Genomic DNA, 17,167 nt, shown 5'->3' with positions numbered 1-17,167 from the left:
TGTGACAACGGTGCTCAGCTGAGCGCTATACCCACCTCGGTGCTGGACAAACAGGCCGCGCTTTGCGGCCCCGCCTTGGTCGCCACAAACGGCTCCTCCATCTGCACCTTCGGTTCGCGCAGCGTCGCACTCTGCTTCGGGGGCCAGCGCTTCAGGTGGGACTTCATCACGGCGAACGTGCCCATGGCCTTGCTGGGTGCAGATTTTCTGTGCACGCATGGGCTTTTGGTGGACGTCAAACGGCGTCGGCTCATCAACGCGGAGACCTTCAGCTCGCTTGCTTGCTCATTGAGCGGCTCCGCACCAACCACGCCTGCCTGCGCGCTCCCGGCCACGGACGATTTCACCCGCCTGCTCGCTGAGTTTCCCGCCCTCACGCAGCCGACGTTTTTGGCCGTCGCCGTCAAACACGGCGTCGAACACCACATCCCGACCACAGGTCCACCGGTCTACGCCAGGGCTCGTCGCCTCGACCCGACCAAACTCGCCGTGGCGAAGGCGGAATTCGACGCGCTGGAGCGATTGGGCATTGTGTGGCGCTCGAATAGCGCGTGGGCCTCGCCCCTGCACATCGTGCCCAAACCGGGTGGCGGATGGCGACCCTGCGGCGATTACCGCCGCCTCAACGACGCCACCACCCCCGACCGGTACCCGATACCACTCATACAGGACTTTTCCACCCGTTTGGCGGGGCGGGTGATCTTTTCCAAGGTCGACCTCATTCGGGGCTACCACCAGGTACCCGTCCGGCCGGCCGACGTGCCGAAGACGGCGGTAATTACACCTTTTGGCCTCTTTGAGTTCCTTCTTAAGACCGAACGGCATGCGAACGCGGCCCAGGCCTTCCAGCGGCTGATGCACAGCGTGCTGCGTGACCTCACCTTCCTTTTCGTCTACTTGGACGACATTCTCGTCGCCAGCACTTCCCGGGCGGAGCACCTCATCCACCTGCGCACGCTTTCTGAGCGCCTCGGCCAGCACGGCCTCATCATCAACCCGGCGAAATGCCAGTTTGGCGTAACGGCCGTCGACTTCCTGGGGCACCGCATCACGAAGCGCGGGGCCGTCCCGCTGCCTACCAAGGTGGAGGCAGTCACAAGTTTCCCGCGCCCCCGCTCCATCAAGGCCCGACAGGAATTTTTGGGGATGGTAAATTTCTACCACCGGTTCGTGCCTCGCGCCGCCCAACTCATGCGCCCCCTGTACAAAGCCCTCCGGGGCAAGCCAGCCAAGCACGACGTCGCCTGGACCAAAGAGATGGACGAGGCATTCACGGGCGCTAAGCTGGCCCTCGCCAACGCAACCATGCTGGCGCACCCGGCTCTCGACGCACCCATCGCCCTCACCACAGACGCTTCCGACTACGCGGTGGGCGCCGTGCATGAACAATGGGTGAACGGGGCTTGGCAACCGCTGGCCTTCTTCAGCCGGCAGCTTCGCCATAACGAGCGCAAGTAGAGCGCTTTCGACCGCGAGCTCCTCGGCCTTTACCTGGCCGTTCGCCACTTCCGCCATCTTTTAGAGGGCCGCCCGTTCACGGCGTTTGTGGACCACAAACCCCTGGTCTTCGCCATGGCCAAGGTTGCAGAGCCGTGGTCGGCCCGCCAGCAGCGCCACCTCTCCGCCATGTCCGAATTTACGACGGACATCCGGCACGTCGCGGGCAAGGACAACGCTATGGCCGATTCCCTCTTCCGGTCCGGCGCGAACGCCGTCCACCTCGGTGTGGACTTCGCCCGCATGGCGGCCGACCAGACCGCCGACCCCACGGTGCAAGCCCTCCAGACAGCGGACACAGGCCTGCGGTTGGCCGACGTCCCCTTCGAGGACACAGGCACAGTTCTCCTGTGTGACGTTTCCCTGGGCCAACCTTGCCCCATCGTGCCCACCGGATGGCAGCGGCACATTTTTGACGCCCTCCACGGCATTTCCCACCCGGGCCGGAAAGCGTCGCAGAAGCTCATGGCAGCAAAGTTTGTCTGGCACGGGCTCCGTAAGGACGTCCGCGACTGGGCCAACGCCTGTGTTGCCTGCCAGCGCGCGAAGGTCCAGCGGCACACCCAGGCCCCGTTGGCACCATTTGACGTGCCCGCGTGGCACTTCGACCACGTCAATGTGGACCTGGTGGGACCCCTTCCCTCCTCTCGGGGCTTCACCCACCTCCTCACGATGGTAGACAGGACCACCAGGTGGCCGGAGGCCATCCCGCTGGCATCAACAACATCCGCCGACATGGCGCAGGCCTTCATTGGCACCTGGATTGCCTGTTTCGGCGCCCCCTCGGACATCTACTCCGACAGAGGCCCGCAATTCACCTCCGAGCTTTGGGGCGCGGTCGCCCATGCCTTGGGGGTCAAGCTACACCGCTCCACGGCCTACCACCCCCAAGCCAACGGCTTGTGCGAGCGGTTCAACCGCTCGATGAAGGCCGCTCTCGGGGCCAGCCTCCAGGACGACGGTTGGGCCGACAGGCTCCCGTGGGTCCTATTGGGCCTCCGAACGGCCCCTAAAGAGGACCTCAAGGCTTCCACCGCCGAGCTGGTCTACGGCCAGCCACTGCGCGTGCCGGGCGAGTTCATCCCTGACGCCACCGGCCCCTGGTCCGCGGCTTGCCAACGCTCGGTCCTCCAGGAGGCCGCCAGGAGATTTTCCCCCGTGCCCACGTCCCACCACGGCTGCCCCCAACCCCAGGTCCCCCCAGCACTTCGCACTGCGGAGTACGTTTTTATCCGGAACGACGCACACCGGGGACCGCTCCGGCCGCCGTACGATGGACCTTTCCGGGTCCTGAAGAGGGACGACAAGTCGTTCATCATTGACATCGGTGGCAAACCGGACCGCATCTCCGTGGACCGCCTCAAGCCGGCCCATTTGGACCTCGACCAACCTCCACGGTTGGCCCTTCCTCCACGACGGGGCCGTTCCCCGTCAACCAAACCCCCCGGCCGACCATCCACCGCCACGCCACCTACCACCCCCACACGAATCGCCAGGGGTCGTTTCGGCCGGGTCATCAAGACCCCCTCAAACTGACTCTCCCGGTGCAAGTTAATTCTGGGGGGGCGCATGTAGCGGTTACCGGAAGCATGACACAATCACCTTGCACCGGCCGATGACATAACCGGCGGGCGGTTACTTGCCCGGACTCGTCCGGACTTGCCTTGCCTGGGCGGACTCTCGATTTGCATACCACGCCCTGTTGAGAGGCGTGGCTGACTTATTTGCATACCACGCCCCGCCTGAGAGTCGTGGCTTTTGTGTGGTGAACTTTTGATATAAATTGCCGCCCGTGTTAACGGGCTATTCAGTGCTTTTGAGTTCTTTCGAGTTGAGCTCGAATAAATAGCTCAGTGAAACTTCGTTCCTGGTGTCGTCCATTTTGCCCGGCTTTATCGTGAGAGCATAGCTCCACATTGGACCTTTTTTTTTTTACGATAATAAACAAATTTTTTCTAATCCTGTGAATTATTAAAGACAATCGAATTGAACTTGTAAAAATATTGTCGTTAAATAAAAAGTTGCACATTACATTGGACCACCCTTTACGCACTCAGTACATTGCTTGGAAGGTTAAAAATCAAGATAGACGCTCAAACGTGGATGTTGGTGATGCTTCTTGAAAGAGACTGCAAATCTACCATGTTCGTGTGTTTGCACAGACGTCTGTCCCCCTTCATAAGGGTAGGTTTTAAAGATAAATCTTTTAACACGAATGTGTGATCACTACGGTCTATTTTTGAGGATAAAACAAACTCAAAAAACATTTTCCATAAAAGAGTAATTATGATGGAATTGTAAACGGTGGCTTGCAAATTATAATAAATGAAATAATAAATACAAGGCGCAGGGAGGTGAAATTTGCTGCACATGATGTGCAACGCATGCAGAGTAAAACAAGAGTTCATTTACATCTGTATGATGTCTAATAAATAAAGAAGATAAAAGCACACTTGACACTAGGCCGAGGCTTCAGACTTTGGCACGCTAACGAGGCTGCACCGTCGAATAAACTGTTCCAAGGCAAATTAAGTAATACAGCCATCAACAGTAAAGCATACCAGTGCAACTACGTACCATTATGATTTTGAATTGCAATTCTGCAGTGTGTGTATGTGTGACTGTGTGTGTGTGTGTGTGTGTGTGTGTGTGTGTGTGTGTGTGTGTGTGTGTGTGTGTGTGTGTGTGTGTGTGTGTGTGAGACTGCGTATGTGTGTGAGACTGCGTATGTGTGTGAGACTGCGTATGTGTGTGAGACTGCGTATGTGTGTGAGACTGCATATGTGTGTGAGACTGCACAAGTGTGTGAGACTGCACATGTGTGAGAGATTGCACCTGTGTGTGAGACTGCACATGTGTGTGAGACTGCACATGTGTGTGAGACTGCACATGTGTGTGAGACTGCACATGTGTGTGAGACTGCACATGTGTGTGAGAGAGTGTGTGTGTGTGTGTGTGTGTGTGTGTGTGTGTGTGTGTGTGTGTGTGTGTGTGTGTGTGTGTGTGTGTGTGTGTGTGTGTGTGTGTGTGATACTGTGTGTGTGTGTGTGTGTGTGATACTGTGTGTGTGTGATGCTGTGTGTGTGTGATACTGTGTGTGTGTGATACTGTGTGTGTGTGTGTGTGTGTGTGTGTGTGTGTGTGTGTGTGTGTGTGTGTGTGTGTTATACTGTGTATGTGTGTGATACTGTGTGTGTGTGATACTGTGTGTGTGTGATGCTGTGTGTGTGTGTGATACTGTGTGTGTGTGTGTGTGTGTTATACTGTGTATGTGTGTGATACTGTGTGTGTGATACTGTGTGTGTGATACTGTGTGTGTGATACTGTGTGTGTGATACTGTGTGTGTGATACTGTGTGTGATACTGTGTGTGATACTGTGTGTGTGTGTGATACTGTGTGTGTGTGTGTGTGTGTGTGTGTGTGTGTGTGTGTGTGTGTGTGTGTGTGTGTGTGTGTGTGTGTGTGATACTGTGTGTGTGTGTGATACTGTGTGTGTGTGTGTGATACTGTGTGTGTGATACTGTGTGTGATACTGTGTGTGATACTGTGTGTGTGTGTGATACTGTGTGTGTGTGTGTGTGTGTGTGTGTGTGTGTGTGTGTGTGTGTGTGTGTGTGTGTGTGTGTATGTGTGTGTATGTGTGTGTGTGTGTGATACTTTGTGTGTGTGTGTGATACTGCATGCGTGTGTGACTGCATGCGTGTGTGAGACTGCATGCGTGTGTGAGACTGCAAGCGTGTGTGAGACTGCATGCGTGTGTGAGACTGCATGCGTGTGTGAGACTGCATGCGTGTGAGACTGCATGCGTGTGTGAGACTGCATGCGTGTGTGAGACTGCATGCGTGTGTGAGACTGCATGCGTGTGCGAGACTGCATGTGTGCGAGACTGCATGTGTGTGCAAGACTGCATGTGTGTGAGACTGCATATGTGTGTGAGACTGCATATGTGTGCGGGACTGTATATGTGTGCGAGACTGTATATGTGTGCGGGACTGTAAATGTGGGTGAGACTGCATATGTGTGTGAGACTGTATATGTGTGTGGGACTGTAAATGTGTGCGAGACTGTAAATGTGTGTGAGACTATATATGTGTGTGAGACTATATATGTGTGTGAGACTGTATATGTGTGTGAGACTGTATATGTGTGTGGGACTGTAAATGTGTGTGACTGTAAATGTGTGTGGACTGTAAATGTGTGTGGACTGTAAATGTGTGTGGGACTGTAAATGTGTGTGGGACTGTAAATGTGTGTGGGACTGTAAATGTGTGTGGGACTGTAAATGTCTGTGAGACTGCATATGTGTGTGAGACTGTATATGTGTGTGAGACTGTAAATGTGTGTGAGACTGCAAATGTGTGTGGGACTGTAAATGTGTGTGAGACTGTAAATGTGTGTGAGACTGTAAATGTGTGTGAGACTGTAAATGTGTGTGACTGTAAATGTGTGTGAGACTGTAAATGGGTGTGAGACTGTAAATGGGTGTGAGACTGTAAATATGTGTGAGACTGTAAATGTGTGTGAGACTGCAAATGTTTGTGAGACTGTAAATGTGTGTGAGACTGCAAATGTGTGTGAGACTGTATATGTGTGTGAGACTGCAAATGTGTGTGGGACTGTAAATGTGTGTGAGACTGTAAATGTGTGTGAGACTGTAAATGTGTGTGAGACTGCAAATGTTTGTGAGACTGTAAATGTGTGTGAGACTGCAAATGTGTGTGAGACTGCAAATGTGTGTGAGACTGCAAATGTGTGTGAGATTGTAAATGTGTGTGAGACTGTAAATGTGTGTGAGACTGTATATGTGTGTGAGACTGTAAATGTGTGTGAGACTGTAAATGTGTGTGAGACTGCATATGCGTGTGGGACACTGTATGAATGAATGAATGAATGATTGTTTTAAGGCCATTTTTCCCCACTAAAGCGGGGGTTAGCCTTGCGGGCCCATTGACGATCATGGTTCCCTGTTTGAGGCAATGTTTTATGGCCGGATGCCCTTCCAGATGCCAACCCTTAGTCGCCTCTTACGATGCGCAGGGATACAGTGTACCTATTCTAAATCGGGGTACACACCGGGGTCATTCATCCCAGCAAGCTGGTTCTCAATTTGCCGACCTCGGAAGGATGAACAGACTGAGTCAACCCCCCTGGTGTTAATTCAGCGATCGACCGGGATTCGAACCGAGGATCCTCGGATCCCAAGCCGGCACCCTAACTGCTAAGCCAACACCAGAAGATACTGTATAGGTGTAATATTGTATGTATGTGTGAGATACTATATATGTGTGAGATACTGTATATGCGTAATATTGTATGTATGTGTGAGCTACTGTATATGTGTAATATTGTATATATGTGTGTGAGATACTGTATATGTGTAATATTGTATATATGTGTGTGAGATACTGTATATGTGTAATATTGTATGTATATGTGTGAGATACTGTATATGTGTGTGACTATATATGTGTAATATTATATGTGTGTGTGTGTGACTATATATGTGTAATATTGTATGTATGTGTGTAAGACTGTATATGTGTAATATTGTATGTATGCGTGTAAGACTGTATATGTGTAATATTGTATGTATGTGTGTAAGACTGTATATGTGTAATATTTTATGTATGTGTGTAAGACTATATATGTGTAATATTTTATGTATGTGTGTAAGACTGTATATGTGTAATATTTTATGTATGTGTGTAAGACTGTATATGTGTAATATTGTATGTATGTGTGTAAGACTGTATATGTGTAATATTGTATGTATGCGTGTAAGACTGTATATGTGTAATATTGTATGTATGTGTGTAAGACTGTATATGTGTAATATTGTATGTATGTGTGTAAGACTGTATATGTGTAATATTGTATGTATGTGTGTAAGACTGTATATGTGTAATATTGTATGTATGTGTGTAAGACTGTATATATGTGTAATATTGTATGTATGTGTGTAAGACTGTATATGTGTAATATTGTATGTATGTGTGTAAGACTGTATATGTGTAATATTGTATGTATGTGTGTAAGACTGTATATGTGTAATATTATATGTATGTGTGTGAGACTATATATATGTGTAATATTGTATGTATGTGTGTAAGACTGTATATGTGTAATATTATATGTATGTGTGTGAGACTATATATGTGTAATATTGTATGTATGTGTGTAAGACTGTATATGTGTAATATTGTATGTATGTGTGTAAGACTGTATATGTGTAATATTGTATGTATGTGTGTAAGACTGTATATGTGTAATATTGTATGTATGTGTGTAAGACTGTATATGTGTAATATTGTATGTATGTGTGTAAGACTGTATATGTGTAATATTGTATGTATGTGTGTAAGACTGTATATGTGTAATATTATATGTATGTGTGTGAGACTATATATATGTGTAATATTGTATGTATGTGTGTAAGACTGTATATGTGTAATATTATATGTATGTGTGTGAGACTATATATGTGTAATATTGTATGTATGTGTGTAAGACTGTATATGTGTAATATTGTATGTATGTGTGTAAGACTGTATATGTGTAATATTGTATGTATGTGTGTAAGACTGTATATGTGTAATATTATATGTATGTGTGTAAGACTGTATATGTGTAATATTGTATGTATGTGTGTAAGACTGTATATGTGTAATATTGTATGTATGTGTGTAAGACTGTATATGTGTAATATTGTATGTATGTGTGTAAGACTGTATATGTGTAATATTATATGTATGTGTGTAAGACTGTATATGTGTAATATTGTATGTATGTGTGTAAGACTGTATATGTGTAATATTGTATGTATGTGTGTAAGACTGTATATGTGTAATATTGTATGTATGTGTGTAAGACTGTATATGTGTAATATTATATGTATGTGTGTAAGACTGTATATGTGTAATATTGTATGTATGCGTGTAAGACTGTATATGTGTAATATTGTATGTATGTGTGTGAGACTATATATGTGTAATATTGTATGTATGTGTGTAAGACTATATATGTGTAATATTGTATGTATGTGTGTAAGGCTGTAGGCGTCGTAACGCTTATTTAATTAAAAGTTTTAACATCTATTTCAGTAATCTAGGTGTGGATGTCACTTGCATACATAGGTACAGGTTAGCTGAAATCAAATCTGTGTAGTGTTGCGGAGGAGGACGGGGGAAAGGGAAAGGAGAGGAGAGGGTGGAGTGTACAATAAATAAATAAATTAGAAATCTTTTACACCCATTAAAACAAAATACCCCAGAGAAAAGTTAGGGTCACGTGGGATGACGAAAAGTTACCAACCGCGCGTGAACAGCCGTGTCGTTGTCGGCACGTGACCTTTACAGGGACAAACGCAGACAAATCGGAAAGCCTTTTTTGCTCGGTCTATCAAACACACACTGTACAAGATTTGTCCTCATTAAAGACATAGACACAGGTACATGGGCGAAAAGACTGACGTTCTCACCTGGTGTCCGCGACGAGGAGAGTCGACCCTCAACGCTCTGAACCCTGCACTCTGACGTCTGACCTCGTTCCTGCCTGCCCCTGGGTCGCCTTCTGCTGGAGTATGAACGCGCCACTGCCGCTCGTGTCTTCCTCTTCACTCTACCCTCACCACCTACAACGCTTACACTACACTACCCCACGAGTTCCAGGTGCGCAATGCCAATGGGCCAACAGGGCTGGACACTCATTCCCAATCCCAACCATACTATATAATATACTATACTATACTATACGACACAGTAGAGCACATTACAATTATATAGCAAGCACCGCACTACAGTATGTATAGCAGCACAATATATCGGACCAAAACACGCAGCACAGCAGCAATCTGCACACGACACCACAAGATCTCTCTTACACGGCCCAGAGTCCCCAGACACACATCCGCCTTGCTATTGGACCCGACTGCGTGACATCATTAAAAGGGCGTAGCCATCGAGGAGGGCGTGGAAATGGAGGAGGAGAAGGGGGCGGGGCGACAAAGTAGATGGGATTATTTTTAAAACATCAATGTATAAACAACAAAAAAGGGATTCTTTTTAAAACATCAATGTATAAACAACAAAAAAGGGATTCTTTTTAAAACATCAATGAACAACAAAAAAAAGGGATTATTTTTAAAACATAAATGCATAAACAACAAAAAAACTGGGCTTATTTTAAAAACATCAATGTATAGACAACAAAAAATGGGATTCTTTTTAAAACATCAATGTATAAACAACAAAAAAATGGGATTCTTTTTAAAACATCAATGTATAAGTAACAAAAAAGGGATTCTTTTTAAAACATCAATGTATAAACAACAAAAAAATGGGATCCTTTTTAAAACATCAATGTATAAACAACAAAAAAATGGGATTCTTTTTAAAACATCAATGTATAAGTAACAAAAAAGGGATTCTTTTTAAAACATCAATGTATAAACAACAAAAAAATGGGAACCTTTTTAAAACATCAATGTATTGTTACGGATCTCACCGTCGGCCCCTTTTCCCCTTTCCAAGGGGGGATTAATCCCCTTGTCTGCGACTGACCAACGTGAGTCCTGAAGCTGCCCCAGCTCCCTCCAGAGAGGCAGGTGAGCAACCTCGTTCGAGACCGCGGACAAGATATTATTTGCCGAGCGGATTAGCAGCCCGCGGCTCGAACCATTAACAAAAACTAGACCCGATTCTAAACGTTGGCCAAATCGTGCCACAGGTGTTCAATGGGGAAATCACAAAGACGAACGGATGTGAAGAAAGGAAAGCAAAGGTAGGAAGAACAGGATTTATTAACCAATTACTATTTACACAATCAAAGGAACCAAGGAGGAGGAAAGAAACGAAAATAATGACTGAAGGAGAAGACACAGTGCAATTCTACTTATCTATACAGTCTTACTTATTCCCAGGGACAACACGGACAAACAGACGACAGTCAGACTTACACGGGGATGATGACAGGAATGGCAGGAGGTGGATGGCTGGACGGATGAGGAGGTGGGACCACAGGGCTGGAAGGTTCAGCTGGACGCAGGAGAACGGCCGGGCCGGGAGTGAGCAGCGCCGACTCTCCACACTTTCGTTCGCACGGCGGCGTTGCTTCGCGGCCGCGGGTCGAACCGCCGTTAAAGCTCAACTCCACCCAGCTGCGGTGGACTCAGCTGCGGTTGGTTCAGCTGCGGTGGATTCCTTACTCATCTGCTGTGGGGGCTTCCTCGGTTATCTGCTCCAACTGGACTCACAGCTCCTCCTTAACTGGACTGGACTCAACTGGGCTCCGGTGGACTCCGGTGGGAGGCTCCGGGCGACGGGTTATATAACCACGCCCATGGAACTTTTGCGAACCTCCTCGAACGCTCTCTCTCCGCCCTCTCAGGCCAAACCCCTCATCCTTGGTTGGTTGATCGGGGGCTGGCTCACTCCTCCTTCTCATGACGAGGTGGAGACACGCCTTTCTTCTCCGAGCTGACCGCGTGCGTAATGGAGGTTGGGGTGAAGAAAACCGCCCAATGCACTGGCACTTCGAAGAGATGATTGGGGGATTTGAAAAGGGAACTATCTTATATCATTTGGTGCAATGCAGAGTCAACTAGTGGGAAACAGAGCCTTAAACTACATAGAATAAGAAATAACTATTTAGAAGGGTATATGATTTCCTACGTGCATGCGATGGATTAACTAATGGGATGACCTTTGACCTTTACAATTAACGGAGGTATTTACAAGGAATCATGACACTATTTACAGAGGGTGATATTTACAACAAATACAGGATTCTCAAATCCGTTACACTGCACCCTCATCCTCCAGGCACATCCCGGGCCTATAAAACTTAACTTAGTGTGGCACGTAGGTGTAATTCCCTCTACAATTAACCTGACCCTGAGTGTGACAGTTTTAACACACAAATAAGCATGTCCCTCTGCTGCATTGCACCCTACCTAACAGATTCACGCCCACAGGATAACCGAATTGCGGAATTGTTCTCAAACTAAACAGGTACGGTGGGGAGCATTATTTACAAGTGACGCTGATTGTATTTACACTGCAACCCAGGACCTGTGATTTTTCTTTTGGGGGGGGGGGGGGGGGGAAGACAGCCTGCGCTGCATCGACGCACCAGCACCAATAAAGAGCACCATAAAGCACCAAAACGCACCGGAGTGCACAGTCACCATAGTTATAAATAAAAACAAAACCCTGTTGGTGGTCTTCCTCTTCGGCTCCCTCTGCTGGCCGTTGTTCTTCCAGATGTTGTCAACTTCATGTTCTTCTTGTTTTGCTGCCTATTTGGTGGATATAAAAATGCACAAAACGTGTCCGTTTTTTATTTATGGCTCACAGGGGCCGACTATGAGTGGTTCACCTGTGGGCTTGGTGCCACCTCACCGGGTCCGCAAGCAAGATCTTGGGCCATCGTGGCCGGTCCCAGCAGAGGGGCCATGCCCCAACCCGTGGGGTCTATGAGTGGTGCTCAGCCACAGACATGTGGTCCATAAGTGGCGCGTGGATGCAGGCAGCTGGTTGCAAGGATTCGGGCACACCGACGCGGCCCCCCCGCACGCTCCCCTCAGTGCCCGGAGAGCACGATCCATGGGTCGGGGAAGGAAGACAGAGAGGGCAGGTTAGCGAGGGGTAAGGGCGCAAGGGTGCACATCAAACCAGGTAATGCAGAACGAGGTGCGTATGGAGAACGAAGTGAAAAAGCTCGTCCCTACCGTACGCCACCCACCCCCCCCCCCCCCCCGTCACCTACTCCACCCTTGCCCTTACCCATATTTACAACAATTTACACATTACAAATCCGTCACTACGTCTCGTCCTCCCTATATTTCCCCTATACCAAATTCGTCACAATCCCATTAATCCAAAATTTGCCATCACCAATTCATCATCAATCCCTCTTAAGGAGGAAGAGATGGAACAACAAAGCACAATGTCACACCCACGTCATGATGTGTCCCACAATCCAAACATTTGCACAAAAATAATAAAAACATGGCATGGTGTGGAGTTACGTCACCTCAGGTGAGTGGATGTAGATGGTGCGAGGAGATTCCAATCCTATCTACCTTCTAAATGACATAACACACTTTACACTACCCGGGGTCTTTCCCTGCCAATCCATTGGCCGTCTTACACTCTATGCGGTTTTAAGAACCAAATTCCCATTGACCAAACTGTGGTGCTTCCTCAATTTGGGGTCTCACTCCCCTGATTCAACTCCCTGTGCCTTTGCACAATTTCAGGACTGGGTCGTGTAGCTCTCCCAGCAGGTCTACCCACCTGCACACCTCCACCACTGCAGTTGCCTCCGAGCTTACCTGCTCCTTACCTAACCTATCTAACTGGGGAAGGCCCTCTGGCGCTCTCCCCACTCGGTGCCCTCTCTGGCATGGGCTACCCGGGTCCGTCCTCCGGATCCTCGGGCCCCATCCACAACTCTATCGGCTCCCTGAGCCCACCTGCGGCCTCACCTGGCCGACATCCTAACAGTGGCGGAGTGCCCATTTAACTACACACACTAACAGGCCACACACCCAGCCATTTCCACGACACTAATGCACCCATCCAAACACCATTCTTCCACCACGCACCACAGATGCCAATATCCAACCACAATTTACCTACTCCCTCTACCTAACTCTTAAACTACCCTCCCCGGGTATTCATGATGGGGTCCATCCTCCCCATACACACCTTCGCACCATCCACTCCACTGCACAGTTTCCACCATACTCACTCCACACCATCCATTCCGTACTCCATATATTCCATACTCCATGTATTCCACAAAACCATTCTCCATACACCTGTATTTGCACACCTGTGCCATCACACCTGGTGCTTCCTGCACCCTCCTTCCTCCCAGGCTTCTTCAATCATTCAGTACAATGCACAACCACAATTGTTCCTCATACGCTGCTCCATACACTTCCACGCTCAATACAATCCACAATCACCATTACTCACTCATACACTGCTCCATACACTTTCGATTCTCAAACACACACCATCATCTGATCTACCTGGTTTCCTTCTAACTCGGTGCTCCCCGTCTTCCCTTTAAACTAAGCACATCCCACGTCGTTATCATCCATTCTAATCTACCTACGTCCCCACTACCTGTATAATGTTGCTACTTAAATCTATCGTTACCTATGGTCATCTCTAGGTCCCCATACATTATCCTAACCCTCCCGGCTAGTTTTCACTGCCAAACCCCATAAAACTGTAGCTCATGTGCCCCCTTTTTGTGAAGGATGGTGGATTTGTCATCCCACCACATCGGGCATCTCCTACTATTAATTTTGCCCATCCAATTTCCTGCAAATCAAAATTTGCCAATCACTGCCAATCATTTTACCAATCATTTGCCAATCATCAAATTTTGCCAATCACAAATTCCCTATCCCTACCAAATGTCCTTTAACTTGAGCCTCGGTGCGTCTTTACATTTTCAAAGCCCGGCTTCGCGAAGCCGAGCAATGAATGCTGGTGGTTTGTTGCCGGCGGTTGGGTCCGTCCGGCATTCGGTGCAGGGAAGGAGGCTTACTCGGGCCGAGATTCCACGCACCATCTCGGCATGGAACCGTTTGATGCCCCAATCTCTGCCGGCTGGAACGCCGCAACCATAAGGGGTCGCTGTGTCGACCCTTCCTACCTGTCCTCGAACCGGGCCGCCCGCTCCGCTTAGCGGAGCACGGACGCGACCGTTCAGAGCGAGGCCTGGCGTGGATCGCGCACGGCGGTTCTTTCGAAACCGCCGTGGTTATGATCCCCGCTGGTTCCCGCTGCACACAAAGCCCGGCATGAACCGAGGGCTCACTTCGGCTAAAAGTCGATCTAACCACTGCTCCATTCCACGTCGATGCCTTACTCGCATGCTCACACGCACACGCGACCCTTTTCACACTCACCAAACCCGGCGTTCCAACGCCGCCCGTACATTCCACACACTCCGTCCATTCCACCACCGTACTCCCTGTTACACACCACACCTCTCGCGCACCCTATTGCGCACACTTTGTTCCACACCTCTCCTCCGTTACGTCCTCCGTAACACTCACCATGGGCGTGCACTCTCGCATCCACCCACTCACGCGCTTCAATGGGCTCTCCGACACCCGCGCCACAACCAACTCAGGTGTGCTTTCTCACACACTCTCACACTCTCACCGTCCATCCCAAGCGTGCATCCTTCCATTCCAGGTGTGCATCCTCTTTCACCTGCTACAACCAACTCGTGCTCCATGTCACTTTCGTCACTCTCACCACCACACTCGGTCGCGCATTCACCCTCCGACGCACACTTTTTCCTCACACGAGTGCCATTCTTTCGTACACCACGCCCCTCGGACCTCCCACAAACGCCCGGGTGCCATATCGACCCCAATCGCGTGAAAATTCTTTCTGCGCCAAACATCCTCCTGCAAATTCTCCCCGCACAATATACAGCACGACTCACCTGGGGGATTCTTCTCCTTCACTCCAACACCACCTGCAAACTTTCATTGGTGTTATTAAGCACAGCATCGTGATGTGAGCAGGGACTTTGCACATTTTCCATCTTTCCCTGCCGCGAGTGCTTTTCTAAGTCCCTGGTCTCTCCAATTTCAATTCCCACTACTTCTTTTTCTTTATTCACCTCGACGACCACTGGCTTTATTAAAATTCCCTCTTCTACCTCAGCGGTCGCCGGCTTTTCCATACCCCGGGTCGCGATCTCTATACCCGTCATTTTACCCGCGCTTTGCTCTACCTCGACCGTCGGCGCCCATAAATTTTCGTCTTCCAATTCAACCTTCCCCGGTGCTCCCGACATTTTTTTATCCAATTTGACGGTCGTCGGCTTTTCCACATCTCGCGTCTTGTCCCTTATAGCCCTGGTCAACTTGGCTACTCTTTGCTCCACCTCGCTCAATCTGCGCTCCTCAACCCGCGTTACCTCGTCGCGTACCCTTGGGACCTGCTCGCCCGACTTGCGCCTCATGTCCTCCATCATCTTTTTAAATTATCCCTTCTTGCCTCTGCTATCCGTTTTTCCACTTCACACCTGGATTCCTCCCTCAATTTTTCCAGATCACACCCGGATTCGTCTGACATGGCGTCCCTCTTCCAATTATACATTGACTCTTCCATAGAGGCCCTCATTTGTGCCAGAAAATGGACCCAGCCCATTGGTGCAGCGGGCGTGGCTGCCGCAGCCATGTGCGAGGTGCCATTTTGTGCGCCTGAAACCTCGTGCGCGAGGGTGCTATCTTGTGCACCTGATACCCCCAGCAATCACATCCTCATTGCTCTCCTCCTCTCTCTCCCCCATATACATTTCCCTGGGGTCCTGGGTCGCTTCTACCCCTTCTATCTCCCCCACCGGCATCCGATCGCCTTGATCATCCATGGCACGATTTTTAATTTGGAATGTTAAAATAAAATTTTGGCCACTCGTAATTTCGAGTGCGTTGAGCGCACTTCGGGTCCGAATCTAGCTCCTGGCACCAATTTGTTATGGATCTCACCATCGGCCCCTTTTCCCCTTACCAAGGCGGGATTAATCCCCTTGTCTGCGACTGACCGACGTGAGTCCTGAAGCTGCCCAGCTCCCTCCAGAGAGGCAGGTGAGCAACCTCGTTCGAGACCGCGGACAAGATGTTATTTGCCGAGCGGATTAGCCGCCCGCGGCTCGAACCATTAACAAAAACTAGACCCGATTCTAAACGTTGGCCAAATCGTGCCACAGGTGTTCAATGGGGAAATCACAAAGACGAACGGATGTGAAGAAAGGAAAGCAAATGTAGGAAGAACAGGATTTATTAACCAATTACTATTTACACAATCAAAGGAACCAAGGAGGAGGAAAGAAACGAAAATAATGACAGAAGGAGAAGACACAGTGAAATTCTACTTATCTATACAGTCTTACTTATTCCCAGGGACAACACGGACAAACAGACGACAGTCAGACTTACACGGGGATGATGACAGGAATGGCAGGAGGTGGATGGCTGGACGGATGAGGAGGTGGGACCACAGGGCTGGAAGGTTCAGCTGGACGCAGGAGAACGGCCGGGCCGGGAGTGAGCAGCCGCCGACTCTCCACACTTTCGTTCACACGGTGGCGTTGCTTCGCGGCCGCGGGTCGAACCGCCGTTAAAGCTCAACTCCACCCAGCTGCGGTGGACTCAGCTGCGGTTGGTTCAGCTGCGGTGGATTCCTTACTCATCTGCTGTGGGGGCTTCCTCGGTTATCTGCTCCAACTGGACTCACAGCTCCTCCTTAAATGGACTGGACTCAACTGGGCTCCGGTGGACTCCGGTGGGAGGCTCCGGGCGACGGGTTATATAACCACGCCCATGGAAGTTTCGCGAACCTCCTCAAACGCTCTCTCTCCGCCCTCTCAGGCCAAATCCCTCATCCTTGGTTGGTTGATCGGGGGCTGGCTCACTCCTCCTTCTCATGACGAGGTGGAGACACGCCTTTCTTCTCCGAGCTGACCGCGTGCGTAATGGAGGTTGGGGTGAAGAAAACCGCCCAATGCACTGGCACTTCGAAGAGATGATTGGGGGATTTGAAAAGGGAACTATCTTATGTCATTTGGTGCAATGCAGAGTCAACTAGTGGGAAACAGAGCCTTAAACTACATAGAATAAGAAATAACTAT

General features: G+C 49.3%; 1 protein-coding gene across 1 annotated transcript in view; it reads right to left on the bottom strand.

The window, feature by feature from the left end:
* The window catches only part of LOC137431706 (NGFI-A-binding protein 1), a 55,418-nt gene extending 46,008 nt beyond the window's left edge, over nt 1-9,410 (bottom strand). The window contains exon 1 of the mRNA XM_078781206.1: nt 8,976-9,410. The gene's annotated coding sequence lies outside the window, so the exon portion shown is untranslated. The remainder of the gene's footprint in view (nt 1-8,975) is intronic.
* Nucleotides 9,411-17,167: the final 7,757 nt, after the last annotated feature.

Source organism: Myxine glutinosa, chromosome 7 (genome assembly GCF_964187855.1).
Source record: "Myxine glutinosa chromosome 7, kmMyxGlut1.1, whole genome shotgun sequence".
NCBI classification, from domain to species: domain Eukaryota; kingdom Metazoa; phylum Chordata; class Myxini; order Myxiniformes; family Myxinidae; genus Myxine; species Myxine glutinosa.
This window is presented reverse-complemented; position numbering and strand designations above follow the sequence as displayed.